The sequence below is a fragment of the Protopterus annectens genome, chromosome 3.part1, assembly GCF_019279795.1.
Source record: "Protopterus annectens isolate FY-2018-M chromosome 3.part1, PAN1.0, whole genome shotgun sequence".
Classification (NCBI taxonomy): domain Eukaryota; kingdom Metazoa; phylum Chordata; order Ceratodontiformes; family Protopteridae; genus Protopterus; species Protopterus annectens.
The window spans coordinates 528056846-528082327 of NC_056732.1; positions in this window are offsets into that span (position 1 = coordinate 528056846).

A 25482-nucleotide genomic window follows, 5' to 3' on the forward strand; every position below is an offset into this window, starting at 1 on the left:
TACTATGACCACTGTCACCTTGACCCACACTGACAGCAGCAATGGGCATGTTATTATTGCTCACATACTTGTAGCATTGTGCTAATGACCAGTAGTGCTGTGCACATCCTGTGTATGTCCTGTCCCTATATTCACATAGTCATGGTTCAACTTATGTACAGGGGACATTGTTTCCCCTGTAGCACATCTTGTAATCTGTACACATAGGTCGCAGTGTGGTCCCCCCAAAGGACATTTACCTGTCATGCTCTTGTGCTACATCTTTGTCCTCATGACCAAACCATGTCAACTGTAGGTAAATCCAGCATTACCCATACCCAGCTGTGATTTATTGCTATAATACACACCACTGTTTTAAATGTGCCAGAACTTGTCACATGACACACAAACTCATCATATCACAAACACAGCCATTCATACTCACACTCCACTCATATTTACCACATTAACTGTTGACGTTCAAAATCACTCACAAGGAAATAAAACACTACAGAAGTACTTTATGTGGGGGCAAGCCCCCCTGTACCACCCTCTGATATTTGTGGGATTGTACCTTCACACCCCTTGCTACTTATATTTACCCATTGTGAGACTGCATTGTATAACACAACGAGCAAACACAAACCACATTATTTACTGTAATCTACAAGCATTAGTAAGGAGCAATTCACTTCTGTCAATATACCTGTCCAAAAATATACTGTTCAACTTCTACTAGCCTTACTACAATTTCAACAATACCCTCATTTGACCATCTGTGTGTCATCCATATGCTTGTGTGTGTGTGTGTGTGTGTGTGTGTGTGTGTGTGTGTGCGTGTGTGTGTGTGTGTGTGTGTGTGTGTGTGTGTGTGTGTGTGTGTGTGTGTGTGTGTGTGTGTGTGTGTGTGTGTGCAAGTGTGTGTGCGTGTGTGTGTGTGTGTGTGTGTGTGTATGTGTATGTCAAAATATCTAAGACTCAATATGGAAAAATAAAACCTATTCACAGGGTGCAAGCCCCAGTGCACCTCACACACCCCCTGCAACCTATATATACCAAATCTGGTTCATACAGCAGTGAAGAGGGTGAAATTCCAAGTTTTTGAAATTCTGTGTTTTAGATATTTTATGCCACTAGCAGCGTTTATATATTTTGATGTTAGATCAAATAAATGGAACCAATATATGTATATTTCTGCACATACACACATAACACCATTGAAAACATGTGAAAAAAATGAAGAACTCAGAAAGGTAGTACAGAATGAATCTGAAGCAGCATTGGTATGTGAAGAAGGTGACCTGAGGACAGCTATCATATCTGACCTACAGGTAAGCAAGTAATTTGAGGAAGCTGCATGGAAGACGAGCAGATCCCTGGGATACAGAGGAATAGGCCACACTAGAAAAAGAAAAACAAATAGGAAAAAGTATTTTCCTTAAAGGCATCACAATAAAACTAAATGTAACTTTGCTATGTATCTTACTGGTTATTCTATGAACAATCCAAGAATATTAACAAAATGTTATCATATTACAATTAAAAAAAATCTCTCAGCAGTGTTCTTTGGTATATAACGTTTAATTGATAAGGGATATATGGAATGATAGCAGAAAATAACCACCATAGTGTATCTTAATAGTAAAATCTCATGGAGCTGAGTGCACACGAACTGCAGGAAAGTGAGGTCATTTCCTGTTTCATGTAACATCTAAGGGGTGTACAGGCAGGAGTTAACTTACAGTAGGGGAAACATACATAGCCACCCTGAGCCTGTCTTCAGCGAATATAGTATATAATCATGCCTAACAGTGCATTTCTGGTAAATGTTTCAAAACTCTAAATGGACAGTAAAATGATCAGGTCTCCAGGAAAAAATATATATGGGGGACAATGATTAGCAAATCGTCCTGCTTAAGGTGCAATATTGTGGATCTACAGGGCATGCCAAGTACTGGTTCATTTTCCCTTTTAGTCTCTTTTATAGGAGTATTCTTCCAGTGTCAGTAGAGCTCTGTGGGAGATGATTTGTGTAATTAACAAACAGGACTACAGAAAAAGGACCAACAAATTAAATTAAGTAGACTGTCTCTGCTTGCTGTTGAGTAGACTATTACTGTATTACTAATGTGCTCAGGTATCATAATGTATGCAAGCAACTGGAGTGTAAAATCACAGGCTAAGTGGTCAGTGTACAATATTCGAGTTGCTGCTTCAGTTCCTTTTGCATGCCAGCACCTGCATAACTCGGCAAAAAAAAGTATGTAATCCCGAGGATGTCTGCATACCCTAGTACTGCTAGTAATTATAGTGCATCTAAGTTAGATTATAAATTACTTGCACAAATCCAAATAACTGCAGTAGAAACACACAAGTAGCTCACCAAATAGTCCAATAAGGTTAGCTTAATCCAGGACGTGGACCACAAATAACCACTCTGGGAGTGTTTTCCAAACAGTTTAATAAAGCGCTTTTTGTCTCCAAACATACAAAGACTTCTTCGGATAAACATTCCACCATAAAATCTTACTTTAAATACTGCCATACATATGCATGTGACAAACTACAGTCAATGAAACATCCTGTTTCCTACTAACACTAATCCATATGATGTTTAAAAATGTTGTTAAAACTCCCCATTTTTTTCTTTTTACTTTTTACATTTTTTAATATGCAATTCTAACTAAATACTAAAACCACGTAATTATGTACAACTGTTTAAACTTTTTAATTTCAGTATACATAAAATGGAGAAAATTTCATTAATTCGAGGGTACTGGCAAGCATTTGTGCTTAATTGCCACAACAGTTCTAACCTTTCTAACAGGAGGCAATCGAGGCCACCTCTGCCATCTGTTTGTATCTGGTCTATTACTTGGAACTTAAACTTGTGTTCAGGAGATTCTGCAATGTGTCTAGCTAATGCATTATCTAATTTTTTCCGGCTAATACTGTACAAATGCTCGTATACCCTTTCTTTCAGAGCTCTAGTAGTTTTCCCTGTGTAAAACACTGGACACTGTTGGCATCTTGCTAGGTACACTATCATTTTAGATTGACAATTAAATTTCTTCCTTGTACGATATTTTCTATCTTTGATGTAATATGTTTGCCCGATTTCCATGTGTTAACAATAGTTGCACATTTCACATTTAGCCATCCCGGGGTTTCTACTTATAGTAGGGGCTTGGTTTTCTAACAACGTTTTTATGTTCTTCCCATTTCTGAAAATAATTTGTGGAAGGCTGGGGAGTTTTTTACTAACAAAAGAATCACTTTGTAGTACCTCCCAGTTCTTGTAAATAATGTTTCTCAGCTCCCAAGTGTCTATACTATATGGGGTCACAAAACTATATTGTGTGACATTTTGCACATTCCTGTCATTGGCAATAAACGTTAGGGTATTATCTTCATTGTCTGATATTTGTTCATGCCATAGAATCGGTTTGTAGACTCCTCTATTTCTTTTGTTTTGAATTTCCCTAATAAGTTGCTTTAGTAAATCATGGGGGGTAACCTCTGTTACAGAACATCTCTTTCAAGTTTTCACATTCACAGTAAAAATCTGTTGTAAGGCTCACCATTCTAGCCGCTCTGACCAGCTGCCCCTCAACTACTGATCTTTTTTGGAAGTAGGGGTGGCACCTGGTAAAATGGAGGAAACTGTTCGAATATGTCTCCTTTCAGAATATAGTACTAATATATCTACTATGGGTTCTATCCTTTCGTAATTCAATATCTAAGTATGAAATCTTGTCCTTCCCATAACTGGATGTGAACCTCAAAAAATCTGTAGTACTATTGAAGTAGCTCAAAACTTCTTCGGCTACTTTTTCGTCGCCTTTAAGGATGACAAAAATTGTATCCAAAAATCTAGTATAAAAGTAAAACTTTTCTTTGACATATGGGATTTTCCAGACAAACTCATCCTCCCAATATGCCATGTAATTAAGTAGGTTGTAGCTGATACTGAAAGTACACAGTACCATACTACTCTTAACTGTGGACTGCCCAACATGAGGAAACATAAAGGGTGACAGTAAACAAAACACAAAACAAAACAGGAATCCACTAGCACTTAAAGTCTGTATTAGTATTTAGATTGGTCAGCAAGTACAGCAACAATATACATGAACACACAAGGTGACTACTAATGGAATGCTGATAGCAAAGTTTGCACTTGGATATCAAGTTATTCAGAAAAAAAGCAGAAAGATTCAGCCTAGGAGCAAGAGTTACTACAACTGAAAACATTGAAACTGCGCATTTGTTCACGTTAGGGTTAAACAGAAAAATGGCTAAATGTTAAAAGGCAGTAGTAAAATATAAAAAAAACACATACTCAGATCTGAAATGGACTTTTCTGGTTGCTGATGTGAGGAGAAGGTAGAAACCACAGTCATTCTTGACTCCGTGCTACGTTAATGACAATCAAGAAAAAAAAATAAGGGAGGATGAAGAAAAACCCTAGAGAGGGTAGCATCCTCATGGTGCACTGAGTTTAGGGCACTGCCTGGGCATTAGCTGGCTTAATTTATTGGGGTGTAAAGACAAGCTAGATCCAATGGGCACACAGACTCTTTTCAGGGGCAAACTGCACATCATGATAAAAATAATGATCCCATGATCAACTAATTGATTATTCAAGAAAAACAACAACCAATCAATCAAATAAATAACAAAATAAAAAAAATAATAGTATTTATTAGACTGCACCTCAAAAATCTATTATTTGTCCTCTGGAATAAACTGTAATTGATACGGGGTGAATAGAATAGTAGCACAAAATGATGACCAGAGGATATTCTAATAGTGAAATACTTTGGAGCTAGAATATTAGCACAAAATGACGACCAGAGGGTATTCTAATAGTGAAATACTTTGGAGCTAGAATAGTAGCACAAAATGACAACCAGAGGGTATTCTAATAGTGAAATACTTTGGAGCTGAATGCACGTAAGCTGTGAGAAAATGAAACTGTCAGTAGTTTTATAGAATATCTGAGAGGAGTGCAGTTAACAAGCTACAGCTGCATAAGAATATGACCACCTCTGGCCCTCAACCTGGCTGTAATATTTATAGTAGGTGCTCATTCTTAATACATTACTGACAGTTATGTGGAGAAACTCTGAAGAGATCACTACTATAAAATGATGGGATTCCACAGTAGAACATGGAAAGAAAATGCTTACCAGACAATCTAATGGGTCTGCAGGATATATGGAGTGCTGTTTCACTGTTGCCATCAGTCTTTGGAGCAGGAGTGTGCCTCCTGTGTTATACATTATCATTTTTGTAAGTGCATAGATTTGTAGAATTTCATCATAACATCTTTCCAATAACATGACTGATTCCTCTGGAAATCCCAGAGGGAACATTGTTTTGCAGGCCTTTCTGCTTAAAGTAGAAATTTAGATGATCTGCACGTCATTCTAAGTGCAAGTTCCACTGTCCTCCTTACTGCACACACCTGCAAACACTTTGCACACTTTGGATACTTTGAATAGCTTTAGTTAATATGAAAAGAAGCACATAGTGAAAAAAATGCAGTTGTTTTCCTTGTTTTATACATTTTATGAGATTCAGATATTGTTTCAAATGCTTTTGCAATTCTTTTGAATATTTTTATCAATTTGTCACAGTATCTGACATTTCGTTTAACAAGAGATTTGTTTTGAGTGTTCTGAGTGCTTTGTTTTATATATATATATAGTGAAAGAAATCATGTAAGTGGGTTTTAGTACCTGGAATTTAATTCTGACCTGTTTTGTAAGTCATTTGAGCAGTAGGGATGATCCATTCCTGTATATTCCTCCAACTTTAACCAGTTGTCTCATGGCTGTAACTCTGGATCCCACTTCTGACACCATGTCGCTCTTCTTATATGCATTAAGACAATGTTGAGGCTTGACTGTTTGTTTAAGTAATTTATTGTATACAAACACAACAGGATGGATGGCAGGAACATTAAACTTAAACAAACTATCTAACTAAGTGACTGACTACATACTTGCATGCTCTCTTTTTCCCTGCTCTCTCAAAATGGCACTCTTGCTTGCACATGCTCAGTACTTATATGCACATGTTGGCTCACTGGAAAGCTTCTTAAAGGTACACCACACATTCTGATCTACACTCCTCAGTCTTTAACATTGTTTGGCCTCTGAATCATTGAGCCAGAATACCCACCTAGAGCTGGCAATCGTACACAGCATGCATTTCTAGAAGGAGCAGGGAAACACTGCACATTGTCTATGACTTCAGGCATCATAGTCATGTGAGTATGTACAAGTTCATTATGCTGAAATCAACTGGATTGCAACATTAGAAGTTTGACAGTGAAGTGGGTAAATATTAAAAGTGTACAATGAACTGAGGTGCTGAATTTAGGGACAGCCAAGGTCATCAGTATGCCTTATTTATGTTAGGCTTTCACTCTAGGTGTACTTAAAAGAATATACATCTACTACATGTAGGATGAGGAAATTTGCTTCTACTCAGTGCAGCAAGGATCAGAGTGGACTGGTCAATTGGTAGGTGTATCCTGCTAGGATTATTTATTTTGTTACACTTTATAGCAGAAAAGTATTTTATCTGTTTTGTATATCAATAGTTGGTTAATCTCATGTTAAACACTGCCAATTTCTTTTACAGCGGAGACCTCGGAGCACTTAAAATGTTAGTAAGTTCCTCATGGTCGAGGAATTCAAATTAGGGTCTTTAGCTTCAAAGTCTATGTCCCATCTCTACTGAGAACAAATGGAAATAAGTGCATACTATAGACAGAAGACAAGAGAAGAGGATGGCACTTTCACTAATCACAGAAGTTCTTCAATTTGTTTCCTTCTGGATTGCTAGACTTTGGGTGGTGGGGAGTGGTGAAAGCATTATTTTTGAGAATGTTTGATTGTGCATCCCAGTCTTGTCCCTACCTCATTCTTGTACACCACTCTGTATAGTTAGCTTGTTTTAGTTCTGCTGTAAAAATAGTGTTGCAGCAGGAAACTCAAACCCATACAATTATGGAGAAATAAATTGTTCATGACTTCAGGTGACTTGCAGCAAACAGTCTATGTGACTTCAATGGATGCCACTTCCAGTGAATGTGAGAAAACTTCTTAAAAATGTTTGCATGTCTTTTTTGTTTTTGTTCCTCCATTACCCTGGTCAGCCTATCTTCTCTTGCCCAGTCAGCCTGTTTATTCCACCTTTTTTCAAACACCTTTATTGAATTATCACTTGTGATATAGGCAAACTTACATTTATACAAAAGTAATCAAACTGTATTAACAAATTAACATTAACACATATTATACTTCACATATATTGCTATATATCATATAACCTGAGCAACATTATATAAATTATTCAATTCCTGCCCTTTTATTAAACAATCAAGATCATTATTAAACCATCACTTACGACATAAGCAGTCATGCATTTATATAAATGAAAACAAACCACACCAGCACAATCCTAGTTGCAAGCAATTTTACGTCACAAACTGTACTGACACACTACCAGTTGCAGACATTACACATCATTTATAATATACCTAATCATTTTTAAGCATTACATAGCTCATTTAAGTCCTGCCTTCTTTTAAACCTCATTCCTCCCCTGTACATATTGTTCCCACAATTCCCATTTTTCCTATGTAGTTTGCGCTTACCTTTATCTAAAGATCTCAATTCCAGTTGTTTTATGTTACTGTATTCACTACGTCTGAGCTCTGTAGCCCATTTGTTACTCATTGGGCTGGGCATCAGGTGCCAGGGGCAGCCCATTCTTCATTCTGGGGAATTGGGAGGGATAACTTTAATGCCCTAACTGTTCTCATTGTGCATGCCTGCTATGTCCAGAGGGGTCAAACCTGTGTTTTAACAGTATGGTTATAAACGAGTATAAAGATACTTTTTTTTCTAGCAAGCATGCTTTACACACTCTAAATAACAATCTTCTCTCCACAAAACAGATACTTTTTATTGCATAGCCTTCACATGAGCACACAGTAGGGACATACAGATTGTCATCATTTTGCTTTTCTGCGATATTTGTCTTGACTATTTGTAAAACTGAATGTGAATAGCTGTGTGTCTTGTTTCCATCCGGGACACAAGTGAGTCTGATGCCAACTGACACACAGTGAGTCTATGATGCCAGCTGACATGAGTGAGTCTGTTGCAGGCTGAGACATGGGTCAGTTTATGCTGCCAGATGAGACAAGTGACTCTATGAACCCAGCTGATGCATAAGTGATTCTGTTATGCTACTGACATGAGTGAATCTATGATGACAAATGACATGAGTGAGTTTGTTTTTTCATTTAAAACACAAAGGATTCCATGATGCCAGCTAACACACGAGTGAGTCTGTGGTAACAACTGATACTCAAGTGGGTTTATCATGCCAGTTGGCATGTGAGTGAGTCTCTGTTGCCAATCAACACACAGATGAGTCTGCATTGCCAGATGACACACAGGTGGTACACAGGTGAGTCTATTTTGCCAGCTGAGGCACAACTGAGTCTATGTTGTCAGCTGACACATGGGTAAGTTTATCAGGCCAGCTGTCACATGGGTAAGTTTATGAGGCTAGCTGACACAAGGGTGAGTCTGTGTTTCCTGCTGGAATATAACTCAGTCTGTGATGCCAGCTAATACACATGTGAATCTGTGTTACCATCTGGTGCATGATACTAGATGAGACAAGGATGACTCTTTGTCAGCTGTCACAAAGAGAGTCTATGGCTTCTGACTAAGATCATAATAATGAATAAAAGCAGGGACTTTTTTCTCCTTCTGACTAGATGTCTCTATGGAGCACAGTAAAATATGAGTGAATTTGTGTTGCCAACCTGCACAACTGAGTGTATGATATGAGATGACACATGGGTGTGTGTATGTCACCAGCTCTCAAACTGAAGAAACCGGCCTTTCTTTTGACACCATATCAAGAGACTGTTTCTTTAGAACTCTGTTTTTGTCTTACTGCAGACATTGCTAGAATCAGCAAACAACCCACAGTTATAATAGTTCCATTTTTAAATTTGCACGTATACTGCTGACTTCCCATATTTCTAAAGTGCATTTAACATACCTTGTTTCTTTTTCTGATCTGTATACATTACCTAGTATTATATCAAATATCTGCAGCCCTTTCTTCCTTCTAGAAGCAACTGCTACATGTTTATGGAAATCCAACACACTTGTGAGCCATTTTTCATACTTAAGCCATTCTAAACGTTTTTCAAAATGTCTTTTCTAATTAACCGAATTCTCTGATTATAATTTGCACCACATAACAATTTATATTGAAACATTTATTACAAGTATTTTTTTTTAGAAGAATCAATATTGCAGTAAATAACAAGGACTTGCTCTCATCAGTAAAATTGATGTCCATTTTTTTCTAGCTGTATTTATCTCCCTTCATTGGCTAATGCTGACATCAGTAGTGATACCAACTGACATAACTCTTATGTAAAAGCACCACTGGGTTGCATCATCGCCATCATCATCATCATCATCTGTTACTACTTCAGAAATGTTACATCACCCTACTGCATATTACCATTCATGAACAGATCACTGGCCAGTCCAGACCTTATATGTATCATACTTTCACAGGTATATACTAGGCTAATTGCCACCAGTGTCTTTATAAGGCTAACTGTATAATCCAGCCTAATTGTATCTTATGTATTGTGGGCATTTATTAAGAGGAGGTATGTTAGTTAGGAAGTTTCTGGAGGTTATGTTGGTGGGGTATGTTAGTTTGGGCTTTAGTGTCTGCCTCTATCTGTTTTTTCATAATTTTCAGTTTGTAAGATATTATTTACAAATCTAGATAATTATTGTACTTTATAGTTTCCTCTTTTGTATGTGGTTTGTTTGTGTCTTTCGGCTTTTCACGGTTAGGGGTCGCCACAGCGGAACTCCGGTCCGCTAATGATTGGCAGTAGATTTTTACGTACTGGCTTGCCGGGCCTAAAGCACAACCTTCAGCGAAGGAACGCCCATTCACGCATGTCGCCACACAGAAGACACTCTAACTGAGAATTGAACGGGCAACGTCTAGCTGTGAGGCGACAACGCTACCACAGCACCACCACCGCAGTAAGGTTATCCTCTTTTGTATGTGGTAACCTCTTCAAAATTCTGTGAATAAATGCCCTTGTGATAGATGCATTATGGAGAAATATTTTCACATTAAATGCAATTTTAGGGGTAGTCTCATAATACTGGCTTGTGGGAGCACTGTAAAAAACTAAAAGAGCAGAACAAAAAAAAAAGTTAAATGTTTGAAATGGGTTTATATCGGAACATCAAAGGCTGATAAGTCTGAACCTCACAACTTCGAACTTCAAACCCCGAAAGCTGACAGCATCGTACCACAGAATGGAGATCGCCATCAAGTGCGGGAAGGGAAAATTTCCCTTTATTGCACTATAGTGCGATCTTGGAGTTGGTATATTTAAGTAGTGGGGGGTGTGGGGGGTGCATAGAGCATTTTTTTTTTTTTTGGGTAGTTAGTATTTTTTTTTGTATGTTCAATGTTGTCAGCTTTCGAGGTTTGCAGTTTGAAGTTGTGAGCTTCGGACTTGTAAGCTTTCAATCATCTGATATAGACCTGCTTGAAATGTCTTCTGCAGTTTTTTCTTGATCAGAAAACAGTTCAGAAGTAAAACAAATGAAAAAAAAAATGTCCAAGGCCTCCCCATAAAAATACAAGAAAACTAAATCTCATTAAAACTGTCAGACCTTAGACCCTTGTAAATGGCAAAAAACCTAGGAAACATACTTCTGAGAGTAAGTAAGAAGTTTAGAAGAGATTCTGCTCAAAGCTTTGTAATGCCTCAAAATCCTCATTAGGCAGAAGAGTTGTCAGAATCACTATTTTTCTTTGGAACTATTTTTTTATATGAAATGGAGTCAGGATCTACGGGAAGAATGTTTCACTGGTCAGGCCTATCCTTATGGTGTCCCATAAAGCCCATCAACCTTCTTGTGGGAATGAGATTCAGATTTATGATTCTAATACTCCATTTTAAATAGCTCCTGGAAATATTTAAACAAGGAGAATCAAGATCATTCTTCATCTTGGATTCCAAGATGGCAGCCGACTAGTCTAGTCCTTACTCTCTGAGCTCCTCACAGCTATTTAACTTTTGGTTTTTTTTACAACTTTACATCAACCTTTTTCCTCAAATTTTTATACTAAAAGATTTTATAAATCTTTTTCTACGCATTTGGATTATTTTTTCTTCTGGAATTATTATCCTGGGATTTATTTTACCTCAGAACATTCTTGGTCTCTCTGCTGCTGGGACTCCTACTGCTCCAGTCTGTTCCTGGTTCCTGGTATCCTGCTAACTGCATTCCATTTCTGGGCATGGCTACAAAATCTGACTCCATGGAGACTCAGCCTACAAAGGCCAAATATACTTCAATGCTCTCTCCTGAAAAAGATTCAGGTTCAAAAGATTGAAATCATCTAGACAACCTACAGAAACTTTTAATGTAAGTAATAAAGATTTAAATGGCTCAAATTTCCTTTTAGAAGAACTAAAAATAGCATTAAAACCAATCCAAAGTGCTATACAAAACTTTTCAGAACAGTTTACAGACTTTAGTAAATCTTTAAAGCAAATAAACGATAGTATTGTTACTATTGAAAATAAAATCTTAGCTTTGGAGGTTAAAACAGACTTATTGGAAAGTGACTTTAAATCTAGAGATAAAACTGTTTCAGATTTACAAGCTAAAATATTGGATCTGGAAGCCAGGAGTCGAAGAAATAACATCATTATTCGTGGTTTACCTGAATCTTATGACAATAAAAACTTGTTATCTGTGACTAAAAATATCTTTGAAACACTGTTAAATTGTGAAGCTTCTTCAAAATCTATAATTGTAGAGAGAGCACACAGAGCACTGCAAAGCAAGATTCTTCCACACCAAGGTTAATTTATACTAAGTTACTAAACTTTCAAGACACTTTCCAGATCCTAGAAACTGCTAAAACAAAGAAACAATTCATATGGAAGTCTCACAAACTATCATTTTCCCAAGATCTTCCTGCACAGATCAAATTAAATAGACAAAAACTAGCCCCTATTGTGCTGACTTGATAAAAGAGGGATTAGATTTGAATGGCATATCCTAATACCTTGTCTTTCACAGCTAATGACAAAAGATTTGTATGTTCAGATCCTAAAGATGCAAAAGACATTTTTCTTAAAACATTTAAAAGGCTTCCTGACACTGTATCTTAATATTCTACTGTTAAAGAACTACAATAAGGTTTGATCTTTTCTTTTCTTTAATCTGACAGTATTTGTGTTACATGATTTGTAATTCTGGTGTGACATAATTATATTACCTTAAGAACTTGTCATGTAATTTACACATGATGGATTTGGTGTGACAGTGTGCAGTGACAGGATATATGCTTGTTAGATTTGTGTGGATTAATAGAAGCATTTAAATTCCTGTATTTACTTTTTTCTCTTTCTCTCACATATGCTTGTTGTGTAAATAGATAATATGTTAATTTTACTACAAGCTTTGGAGTTACAGCCTTCTGTGTAAGCTAAATGATTTTTGGAGGGAAAAACATTCCATCTCAACATTCTAGCAAGAAAATCTTCCCCTCAGAGTTCCAGCTGATGCTCTGCATGAACATGAGCACACTACAGTCTCTCTGAGATGGATGGTGATGTCATCATTTGTGAGGAAAGAAGGACAGTTTCAAATACACAAGTCTGCTTGTTTTCAACAAGTATTCAATAGCACTAACTTTTTAATAGATCTGGCTATTATTTAAAGTGTTTTCTCTTCATAAATGAAGGTTGCTTTTTAAATTTAAACAGATTCATGTCACATAATATATTCAGTGACTTTTAGTGTGTCTGCATGACTTCAAAGCAAGCTGCTACTTTCATAAAGCAGAGTGAAAATGTTTCTGGAAACAAATGAACAGGTTAGTTTTATATATTAAAATTCTAAAGGATGTGTAAAGAAATGAACATATTTTCCTATTCAGAATATTTTTCATACAATATTTTATATTATACTGAAGTGTTTAATTTGACAAATGTTACAAAGTATACCTGTTCATATGAAAGTTTCATGTTCTTTCTATTCTCTGCTCTCTCTCTTCTCAGAGGCTGGATGTGATATTTATGATTAGTAGTTTATGTTTAAGAAAGCCTTTACTTATTTGAAAGGTTTGAAATAACTATCTTTAATATGATTAGCTGAATCTACATGTATATATTTAAGCCCTTAGATTTACTGCATTTAGCTTGCTTGTTTCTGTTTTAATTAGATGTTCAAAATGTTTATTTTAAAAGCCTTGTCTTTTCATGCTGTTTTGTTATGTTACATCTATAGCTTAGAAGAATAGTATGGCTACATAACCTAACAGAGTCATTAGTAAAATATTCAAAAAGTAGATTTAAAATTATATGTATGCACATTGTTGTACATTCAGTCCAATATATATGATGCTGTTTAAGTTACTATTTAATAATATAATTATACTTTATTCATGTATATTAACTAGTGTTAAAACCTTACAGCTTATAATATTTCATTTTGAATAGTTCCTGTACTATTATTATCTAGTTAATAGATGCATTTCCAGACTGAATTGTTTTTCATTTTGAGACATGGTTGCTTGGTAGTTGTTTTTTGCTTTATTTGAACTATAACTAAATACTCATTCTACAGGTATTAGTGCTTTTATCATACTAATGGTCATGTTGATTAATAAAATTATCACTAAAGTACTAAAGAAGGTTCAGTAGATAGTGCATGACTATTATCTTTAGTTCAGTAATGCTATGCTTATTTACTTATATTATAATGTTACCAGTTGGTTTTGTTATACTTATATATGTTATCTTACATATCTTTCAGTTTTAATTGTATTACTTCTTATGATAGAGTGTTCTAGTTAAGCAGAGTGTGATTTATTTATTATTTACTTGTTTCTCTTTCTCTTGAAATACTTGAGGAAATACATTTAATCACTATAAATTTCAATTTAAGGATAGGAGCTTTAGATTAGTATTAGAAGTAGGGATTAAGCATGTTGGACGTCTTGAAATTAGTTAATTTTGTATATATTTTTAGTAGTATTACTCGGACTTTATGTTATGTTAGGCTTCCTTTGAGTAATTTGTATTCTAACTTGAGGTTATTATTATCTATAATTACAATGTTTTTTCATGTTCTTCTGCTCTTCCTTTATCACAGGGGATTGGTGGGTAGGCACTAGGGTTAGGATAAAGGTTATTATTATACATTTCATGGTTCTTAAAAACTTTTTCTTTTTTTTTTCAACAAATGTTATTTGATGACTTGCTTGAATACTTAAAGACTGTTTTTCTTTTATTTTTTCTTCTTCTTTTTAATGTTGTGTTGGATTTGCACCTTGAGTTCACTTTTATAGCATCGATAATGATTATACTTGTAGAATATGCCTGTTGACATAATTTTAGATTCTTGGAATGTTAGAGGCATTCAAGATAAAGCGAAAAAGTCACTATTATTTCATATGATCTTTAAATCACAGGCTAACATTTGTTTTATTCAAGAGACCCATATTTCGTATTGATTGGAATAAAGAGTTAAAAAAAAGGATCAAAAGATTATAGCTTCAGGTGATTCATCTAACTCCAGAGGTGTAGCTATAATCATTAAACAAAAATTCATTGGGAATATTATTGATGAGAAATTTGATGATGAGGGGAGGTGGTGCTTATTTTCCGCTTCTATTGCTGGTTTGGACAAACCCTTATTAATTTTAAATCTATATGGCCCATGTAATTCACAACAATTGTTCATTTTAAAATTTACAATATTCTTGCATCCTATAAGGATCATCATATTATAGTGGGTGGTGACTGGAATGCAGTTATAAACCCTGTAATTGATCGTTCCTCCACTGTCACCTATAATCTTCAATCTACTCTGGCTATAAATGATTTGATGACAGAATATAATTTAATAGATCCCCTCCGCACTGTTAAAAATATAAACAAGAATGATATATATACGTATTATTCTAAGTGCTATCATTCGTGGTCCAGATTAGACTTCTTTCTAATTTCAGATTATATTTCAAAATATATTGTGGACTTTACTACAGAACCCATATTCTTTTCGGATCACTCAAGAATTTCACTAAAATTGAACATAAAACCCAATATCAAAAATAAAACTATGTTTAATAAGTGGACCTTAAATAATAACTTATTGTCAAATGAAGATATTTGCAAACAAGCTTCAGAAATCCTAATTGAAATGGTGAATAGTCTTGAATCATCAGACATTCCTTATGACATACAATGGGCTGCATGTAAAGCAAGATTAAGAGGTTTATTTATTAGTAAAGCTGCTTTTTCAAAAAACAATACTTTAAGAAAGAGGAATTCTTAAAATCAAGAATTTCTTCGTTGGAAAATCATCTTAGTCTGAACTATGATGCTACTTTAGAAAAACAAATTTTTGATTGTCAGAAAGATTTAATTCTGCTTCACCAAAATAACCTCTCCTTAGCTGAACAAAAGCTACTTGCTTCATATTCAGAGTGGGCCCAGGTTCCATCTAAATTGTTAGCGAGAATTATTAAAGTTAACTTCAGAAATCCAAATATTACATCTTTATCTTATAATAACAGATTATATAATACTGATGAAGAGATTATTCAACTTTTCACCTCTCTTTACACTGAGTTATATTCAGGTTCTCACAAAAGCAAGAGTAGGTGCCACGAAAGTATCCTGAGTGAACGAGCTTCTAAATAAAGCACCAAGCCCAAAAAGGCTTCAATAAAAACCACGCTGGTACGTAATACTGTAGGTAAAATCCAGTAGTTTTAATGGACCCAAACTGGGAAGGTAAAAACAAGACAAGTAGTGTAAAACGCCAAGAATGCGTTGCTCAAGACACTGCTTGAACTTCATCAGACTAACAGCAATGTGAGAACTAAGTGTCTCTTAAATACTTTAAATAATTTAATTAGTTAATTAATTTAAAAAGACAGTCCTAACTAAGAATCCTAGAAGAACAGTCCTAAAACGACCACTCAACAAACCAACTGATAAAGTGTACATTAGTTTAACATAGTAAATTAATTATGAATATGAAAAATAATAATAATGATAAATATGTTAAAATGTTGCACCAAAGCCACAAAACATCATATTGTTGGCAGTGCTGAAAAGTAAAAAATACATAATGAAAACAGTGTTGATTATTAAACCTGATGACATAAAAATGTATGGAAAACAAGAACTTAGCAACGCTCATTCACTGTTCCAATATATATAAAAAATCGCCTATGTGTAATGTAAAATAAAATAGCCATGAATATATGATAAAATAAAAGTAATAATAATGAAATGATAATGGTGACAATCTAGAAATAGAACATATATGTATATATATATATTATTATCAAATAAAAAATGATAATGAATAAATAAAATTGATAATAAACACTAATAATTAATAATATAATAATATAATATTTATCTTAAAGTGGGCCATGTTCCACCATCTCCTATGTAGGATGGGGACCGTGGTTCTTACAGTGTTCTCCCCCCCACTTCAAAATATGTCAAAGAATATACATGTGTATATATATATATTATTATATGAACTATGCAATACTGAACATCATATGTGTATATGGCGCAGTAAAATCTATTATGATATAATGTAAAATAAAATATAAAAAATATATAAATCACTAAAGTGGGTGACGAAATAAGGCACCCTAAATAAAACAATCAGGCCAAAAGTAACGCACCAAAAAGGTGCACCAGCTAGAAGGAATTATGTCAAAGGAAAACAACTCTATCTTAATAAACAGTTCAGTTTAAGAATGCACATAATTGAGTAATATTCGTTAAGGCCAGGTGGTTTGTGTGCTGCCAAACGTAATTGCCAACATAATTCCTTCTTCTCTAACTGTAATTTCAAAAGGTTGTCATTAACACAATTAGTTTTATCCGTCATGACTTGGTTGATGGCCATAAAGTCAAATGTGTGACCTACAAAAGAGTTGCAGTGTTTTGCAAGGGCATTATCGTCCTTGTTGTTATTAATTGCATAGCCATGTTCGTATAGTCTATCCCTCAGACGCCTGTCGGTCTTCCCTATGTAGAATGCGGGGCAGAGTTTGCACTGTGCCAAGTATACCACCCGTTTACTGTTACAGTTGTAACGTTTCCAAACTCTAAAGGTATTATTCCCTACTGTAAATGAGTCAGAGGTGTTAATATGCAAGCATTGCCTACATGCCCCGCATTTTTGGGTACCCCCATGCCTACATTCTTTCTTTCTAGGAGATCCTTCATGTTGCTACCTCTCTTGAAAGTAATTTTAGGTCCAAGACCCAAAACTTTGGTTAAGTCTTTCTCTAAGGATAGACAAAACCAATATTTCCTCACCACCTTAGAAATCTCGTTGGCCTCTGGGCAATAGGTGAAAACAAACGAGTTTATATAGTTGACTTGTTTGTTAAGTGACCTGGCTACTGGGGGCTCAAAGTTGTTGGCTGCAGTAGGGCTTTGGGTGACAAAAGCATTGGTTTCAAGGTCATCAGTCCTGCTCTGAATACCTAGTATTGCTTCATACACCCTGTGTTTTCTTTTTGAGGTGACCTCACCAAAGATGTTATCCAAAAATGTCCTAGGATAACCTCGGTGTCGGAACATCTGGTATAAGTTCTCACATTCTTTGGTGAAGTCCTCTTCAAGTGTTGTCATCCTAGCTAGCCTTACTAGTTGACCCTTAACTACAGATTTCTTTTGGTGGTAAGGATGGGAACTTGAGAAATGTAAATATGTATTTGAAAACGTGCTTTTTCTGTATATTTGTGAAGTATATTGGTCCTGATTCTTACTAAGTAAGATGTCCAAAAAACATATTTCATTTGTTCGAAAAGTCATGGTAAACTTTAAGAAATCTGTAGTAGAGTTCAAAAATTCTACTAAGTCCCTTGCGTCTTTCTCATCTCCCTTCAATAGAATGAAGATGTCGTCCAGGTATCTCTTATACAGGTGGATTTTTGGTTTCTGTTAGCTGTTAGTCTGATGAAGTTCAAGCAGTGTCTTGAACGAAAAACGCATTTGCGAGCGTTTTACACTACTTGTCTTGTTTTTACCTTCCCAGTTTGGGTCCATTAAAACTACTGGATTTTACCTACAGTATTACGTACCAGCGTGGCTTTTATTGAAGCCTTTTTGGGCTTGGTGCTTTATTTAGAAGCTCGTTCACTCAGGATACATTCGTGGCACCTACTCTTGCTTTTGTGAGTTTCTTTTGTTTTACTTTCGTTTCCTTATATTCAGGTTCTTCTAATTCTGTTAAAGATAATCACTCAAAACTCTTTTTAGACTCTTTGCAGTTCCCTAAACTTAATGATAATCAGCAAAAACTACTTTCTACCCCTATATCGGTACAAGAAATCTCGGATTCAATAGATAATCTTAAATTGGGTAAATCTCCGGGACCTGATGGTTTTACTCCAGAATTTTTCAAAACTTTCAAATTGGTAGTTCTTCCCTTTCTATTTAAAGTTTACAATCATATAAGAGTTAATGATACCTCAGATATTCATTGGAACACATCCAAAACCATTCTAATTCTAAAATAATAAAGATAAATCTGACCCAGTAAATTATAGACCCATTTCTTTAATTAACGTGGATATTAAGATTCTGTCATCTATTCTGGCTAACAGATTGAAACGGATTTTACCCTCAATTATCTCGTCAGATCAATCAGGTTTTATGTCTCAGAGACATGCTTGGGATAATACTCTATCTTTAGAGACTATACTTCATCTCATTAAGAAAAATCCAAACCCTATATATGCTTTGATTATAGATGCATCAAATGCCTTTGACAGAGTATGTTGGAACTTTCTATTTCAAACTATGTTATGTTTTAATATTCCCTTATTCTTTATAAATTTTTAAAAGTTTTATACAAGAATATGTTTACTAGACTATACATTAATGGTCAATTTTCTGCTCGATAAAGATCACTAAAGGAACAAGACAGGGTTGTCCATTGTCCCTTTTCTTTTCAACATTTACTTAGAACCTTTGCTATTGTTTATTACTCAAAATACTTTTCATAACATCCTAGAATTCTTAATACTAATATTCATTTCTCTGCTTTTAGATGATTTAGTAATCTACTTTCAAACTCCATTATCTGATTACAGAAAGATAATGAATTCTATTGATTATTTTCTTTGGTTTCCAACTATCTTTTAAATTCTACAAAAACTCATATTTTTCCCTTAAATCATTTAGCACACAAATCTTTTTTGTTTCCAGGCGATCATTTTCAGTTTACTTATAATATAAAATATTTAGGAATCAATTTAGAACACAATAATAAATCTTCCTTTCAAAATAATATTAATAAATTATGGAACTCTATATTGTCTGATATGGACAGATGGAAGCATCTAAACCTTTCATTTCTTTCAAGGGTGGCCATTATTAAAATGAATATTCTGCCTAAATTTCTTTACCAATTCTCATCATCTGATCAGATAATTTCAAAACATTTTTTTGAGTCTGTAAATAAAGCTTTGGCAAAATTCATATGGTTCCCTAAATCTGTTAGAATTTCCTATTCTAGATTGGCATTTTCGAAGGACAAGGGAGGTTTGGGTTTACCTAATCTTTATCTCTATTATTTGATTGTCTCATCCAATAAACTTCTTACTCTCTCTAAATTCAATAACACTTTTTATCCAAATCACTCTTTATGGATAAAATTATGGTATAATTATGTCATTTCTAATAATTTAAATCCTGAAGCTATTCCCTTTATCTCTCTGGATAGTTTATTTATTAAAAATATATCTACAGTATTTAAACAAAAGATTAGAGATTTCCAAACCTTACTCAAAATGTGTAAACTAGAAAAGATCTCACACCATGTTCAGCCAATTCATCTAAACCCAAATATGTTATTGGACAATACACTTTTGAACTTAACAAACTATCCTTTAATTAAAAATCTAAAAGTAGGAGATGTTTTGAAATATCTTGACTTGCCTTTAAGTTATTGAAAGTAAACTGGAATTACTCACCAATTCTTACACAACTAAGAGCAATAATTAAAAACAAATTTGTATCTCTGGTCCCCATAGACTCACAATTGAAAAACCTTAACACGATTATTAAAATACTTTCATCATCTGATAAAATGCTCTCAAACTCATATAAATTAATTAATTCTTTAATGATGGACCACAACTGTCTTTTATCTAATGTTTGGTTGAATTATAATTCCCAATTGTCAGAATCTCAGAAAGTCCTGGCTATTAGACACACTAAGGAATTTATCCTTTTAAAAATTAGCATACACGCAATTAATGATTAATAATGATGCCTACTTTACTCCAATCAAATTAAACAAATTTAACCCAAATAAGTCCCCTTCGTGTTCATGCTGTTCTCATCCCCAAGCAGACCTCCTTCATATTCTATGGTATTGTCATTTTTCTCACAGATTGTGGACATCTTTGAAAGTCAGACTGCAGAAAATGGGATATCAAAATCCACGTTGGGAATTTGCTATTCTGCATATTCCATTGATTCATCTTTCAAAAGTTGATATTCATGTTATCATTTTTATTTGCTCATTACTAAAACTTTATATAATACAAAATTGGATTGATCGTTCTAAATTAAAATGGGTTACTTTCCAGAAAATGGCTTTTAAATTTATTGATGCTCAAAGATACTTAGGTGGAAGTCCAAAAAAAAGCTATTAGAAAGGTTGTGTTAGAAAAGGTTCTAAACATATTAAATAGTTAATGTTAAATTTTTTTTTTTTTTTTTTCCTCAGGTTGCCTAACTTGTATATAGTGTACATATGGTGTATGTTTTATTTCTAAATAACTTATCAAAATCTCATGAAGGTTGTTATCACTAGATGAATTGTTATATGTTCATTTATGCCTTCTTGTTATGTATAATCTTTTAATTGTCTCGCTATTCATATAATTAATAAAAAATTTTTTGAGAAAAAAAAAGATCATTCTTCATCTTGCAGTCATGCTGATTCCATGTATTTAGGGGATGATGGGACTTTAGGATTCTGTACAAAACATTCAACAACAAATTTACAGTGCCCCATAAAGTCACATCTTCAAGAGCAGACGAAGAAGATGACTGCACGGCTATAGATGGCCTGCCTTAGCCACTGAGAAGACATGTTTATGCATGAGAAACTATACTTCTGGTTTAACCGATGTATTAGTAAAGGCAGCAGCCTCTCACGTTGTGATCCATAAGCATACATGGCTGCAGACTCTAACATTTCTTAGTGATACTAAGTTAGATCTCCTCAATGCTTTTTTATTACTTGATGCCAACTTGGGGAGCATGCAGCTGACCCCTTGTCCTGAATTAAAAATCTGTTAAACAGTTACCAACTGCAGAATATGCATTCACCAATGAGATGATTTTGCAGGAAACAGGAATAAACCCTAAAACACTACTCTGAGGGTAAACAAATCTCTTTATTGTCTGCATAAAATTTTACCAGCTGCAAAGGTGGTCTAGGTGGCCTATGACATGAGTTTCTTTGTAACAGCCTCTGACATCACCCATGATGTCATGTAAGATGATTACCTTGGACAAGTAGGCTCTGTGGGACATTTTTAAAGGGTGTGGAACAAACTGTTCAAGCATAATTCTTTCTGAATTAACTTTTACTGTAAGCTTTTTTTTTCATTTTTAGGTAGTAATGCAACTAGAGTCAAAGTTGTTACAAAGAAAGCAATTTAATGGATTCCTTATCTCCAGATAACCACTGAATTTTTCTCAAAATTCTTTGTGATGTTAAAATGGATGTTTCATGGAGTCATTTCTAGATTTTTTTACAAAACTAATTTTCTAAGCCTTTAGTACAAGACATTTCATGTATCACAGTTTAGACTGCCATGTATTCCATACATACCGAATTTGTGGAGGGCTGGTGTCTGGAGCACAAATATCTTCTTTTGCAGATTTAAGGAATATTTTTTTATGATTAATAGCAAAGTTGCAAGTGATTAACCAGTTTCGCTAATCTTACATTGCAAGATAGTTCATGTATGGTACATATCATTCCCCAGTCTATCCCATTTGTTTTGTGTTTGTTTTTCTGTTTTTATATTGGAGTAAGTTTTGTCTGTTGACTTCAGTGGGCTATGTTAATTGCTAAAGTTTGAACTTAATAAGAGTTTTGGCAATTTTCTCAATTTATTATAACTAGAATGTCCTGTGGGTGTCTTTCTACTTTATGTTCCTTTTTAAAATTTTCTTTTATCTAAGATGTAAAATAAAAATGAAAGCAGAATCTTAAACAATCATCCTATCAAGACTGGATAAGTATTACACACACATGACAAATGAAAGGTTGATAAAAAGATTAGGCTACATCTTTCTTTTTAAACGATACATCTTTTGGCATGATCTATGAGAAATTAATATTAACCAAATAATTCCCATAACAATAACTTAATTAGGAACCCAGTTTACACACAGACCATTTATAAGAAGTACACCAATAGGAACTTGAATCTTTCTTTCATAATAATATACCTTGTAGCATGATGTTTTCTGAATACTACCGTTTTGTGAAGCTGTGCTTACTCAATGGTTAGCCACCAGATTGATAATGCAGGCCTTACATTCATATCACACCCCATTTACATACATGATAGTGTAGCAGTGTAGTGCACCATACTAACTACTGCATTATTAGTGTATAACAGGCAAGTCACCCTAATCCTGAAAACATTTGCCCCAGCTAATAGACAGTGTCTATAATGCTGTCTTCAGACAACCCATTGTTGGGACATCTTTAATCCTCCCAGTCCTTCTCAGAGAAAGAAAATTCCTCTTTTAATTGTCTTTAATTTAACTAAACACTACTATTTGTAAGACTTGCATCAATAAATTCAAGTTAACTAATACTTCTGTTATTTAACACAGCTTTCATACAATTAACTCCAAAAGCATCTAGATCTTTATGACCTAAGAAATTTAAACAAGCGTCACTGCCCCGGTCATTCCTTGAAAAATCAGTGAAATACTAAACTACAAGTCTACCTGTAGCTAAATGAAAATAACCCTATAGTCTATTTATAATACAATAGAAAGTAGTGGTCATTTTTTACTTCAGTCCTTGATAAATCAATGAAACACTAAAGTACAAGTCTATCTGTAGCTTAGTGAGAATAACCCTATGGTCTCTTTATAATAAAATAGAAAGAAGTGATCATCATTTTAACTTTAAATTAAAAACAAACATTCCTTGATTATCTTGAAAGAAAGATGGATACATAATATGTTTGAACAATTCTTTGTAAAAACAGACTCTGCAAACTTCCTATCTCCAATGTACCACGTAGTTATCTTCAATTAAGACCACATTCTCAAAGCCAACTGATTCAGCAACATAGGCTAAATAACCTTGGTTTATTGTATTTAAACTATCAACGCCTATACCTCTGGGATGACCCCACTTGATCACAAATGGAAAAGCATAAATAAACAAGCCAGTGAAAACTTTCATTTCATAGTCATGCTTACCAACTCAACCTCTGAAACTTCAGTCCATTTTATCTGTCAAATTTAACATGTCAGCCAACAGCATTACATCATTATTTTGAATTTAATAACAAATTCACCCCATCAACTACTCTGTCAGGAAGCTAAGATAAATTTAATATCCGTCTCTACTTTAAAGCAGGCAATACAGCTTCTGTGGGACCTGACAGTATCCCTGGCTGTGTTCTATATGAACTACAGAATGAACCTGCACCTCACCTGTGTGCCCTGTTCAATTACAGCCTCACCTCAGGCTTTGTCCCTACCGAATCGCACACTGCTACAGTCATCCCTCCACAAAGGAGGAGTGACTAGAGACCCTGGGAACTATCGCCCCATTAGCCTGATGAGTCTGGTATGCAAAGCTATAGAACACATCATCATGGATCTAATAAACAAGGATATAGGGAATCTCCAAACTCTGGATCCTACACAGTTTGGCTTTGTGAAAGGTAGGTCATGCCTGCTCAACTTGGTTGACTTCTTTGAGTCAGTCATCAGAGCTGTGGATGAAGGTAAGGTGGTTCATACAGCCTACCTTGATCTGGCCAAGGCCTTTGATACCATTCTCCACTCAGGACTCATAGAAAAACTTACTGAGCTAGGCATCAACCCCTATATCACCAGGTGGGTTGCAAACTGGCTCACAGATAGAACCCACAGTGTGAAATTAGCTGACTCTGACCAGTCACAAGTGGAGTCCCACAGGGTTCAGTCCTGGATGCTCTCCTGTTTTGTATCTACTTCTCTGAAGTCCAGGCCAACATGAAGGGACTCTGGCTGACAAAGTTCGCAGATGATCGCAAGTTGGGAACTATTATTAACTCCCCAAGTGATGTTGACATCCTACAGAAAGGCCTCAATGAGACAAATGACTGGTGTCAGAACCATGGCCTTAAGCTCAATGCCAAAAAATGTGTCTTCATCCCCTTTGGGAAAAACCCGGTTCCCTTTAATTACCACATTGATGGTAGTCCACTGAACACTGAATGTGTTATAAGAGATCTGGGAACACAGGTTGACAGCAACCTCTCTTTTGACCACCACATTGCCACTGTGGTCAGAAAGGCCTTCTATGTGGCACATCTCATTACTAAGGGTTTTGCATCCAGGAAGAAAGAGGTCATTGTCTCCCTCTACTCTTCCCTCATTAGGCCAATCGAGTACAATGCCCCATTTGGCATGTACCTCACTAGACACCTGCAACAACTGGAGAGGCCACAAAAGTACCTCACAAAGAGGATCCTAGGCCTTAAACACTTGTCCTATATGGACAGACTCAAAAAACTCCAACTATTCTCTGTCTCATATCGCCTACTTAGAGGAGATATCTGCTTGACTTACAAAGCCATGTCTGACCCAACTGTGTTAGAAATGCTACATCTAAAGAAATCCCAATCCCCTCGCACCACATGCTCCAGAGACCTCAACCTCATTACCACAATCAACAGAACATGCTGGAGGGACAGGTTCATAATCCAGAGACTGCCCATGCTATGGAATAGACTTCCCATACATGTCAAGCAGAGCACCATACTGGCCTTCTTCAAGAGACATCTTGATGAGTGGATGGGAAATAGAAAATTCACTCTTGGGGATCACTCCAATGCCTCTACTCGACAGAGGCACTAGGAACTAAGGTCAGGTGGCACGATGCCAGGGTAATCCTATGGGCTAGGCTTGTAAAGGCTCCAGGGCCCTTAGCCTAGTACACACCTATGAACCTATATATCTTAAAGTTCTTTAGAAGTGCTATTTGCACAAAACATGATATCATCAAATAGCTATGCAATCCCCTTCAGTCATGACCTAAAGGACTCCAACACAGGAGAACTGTAACCAGCCTAGAAAGAGAC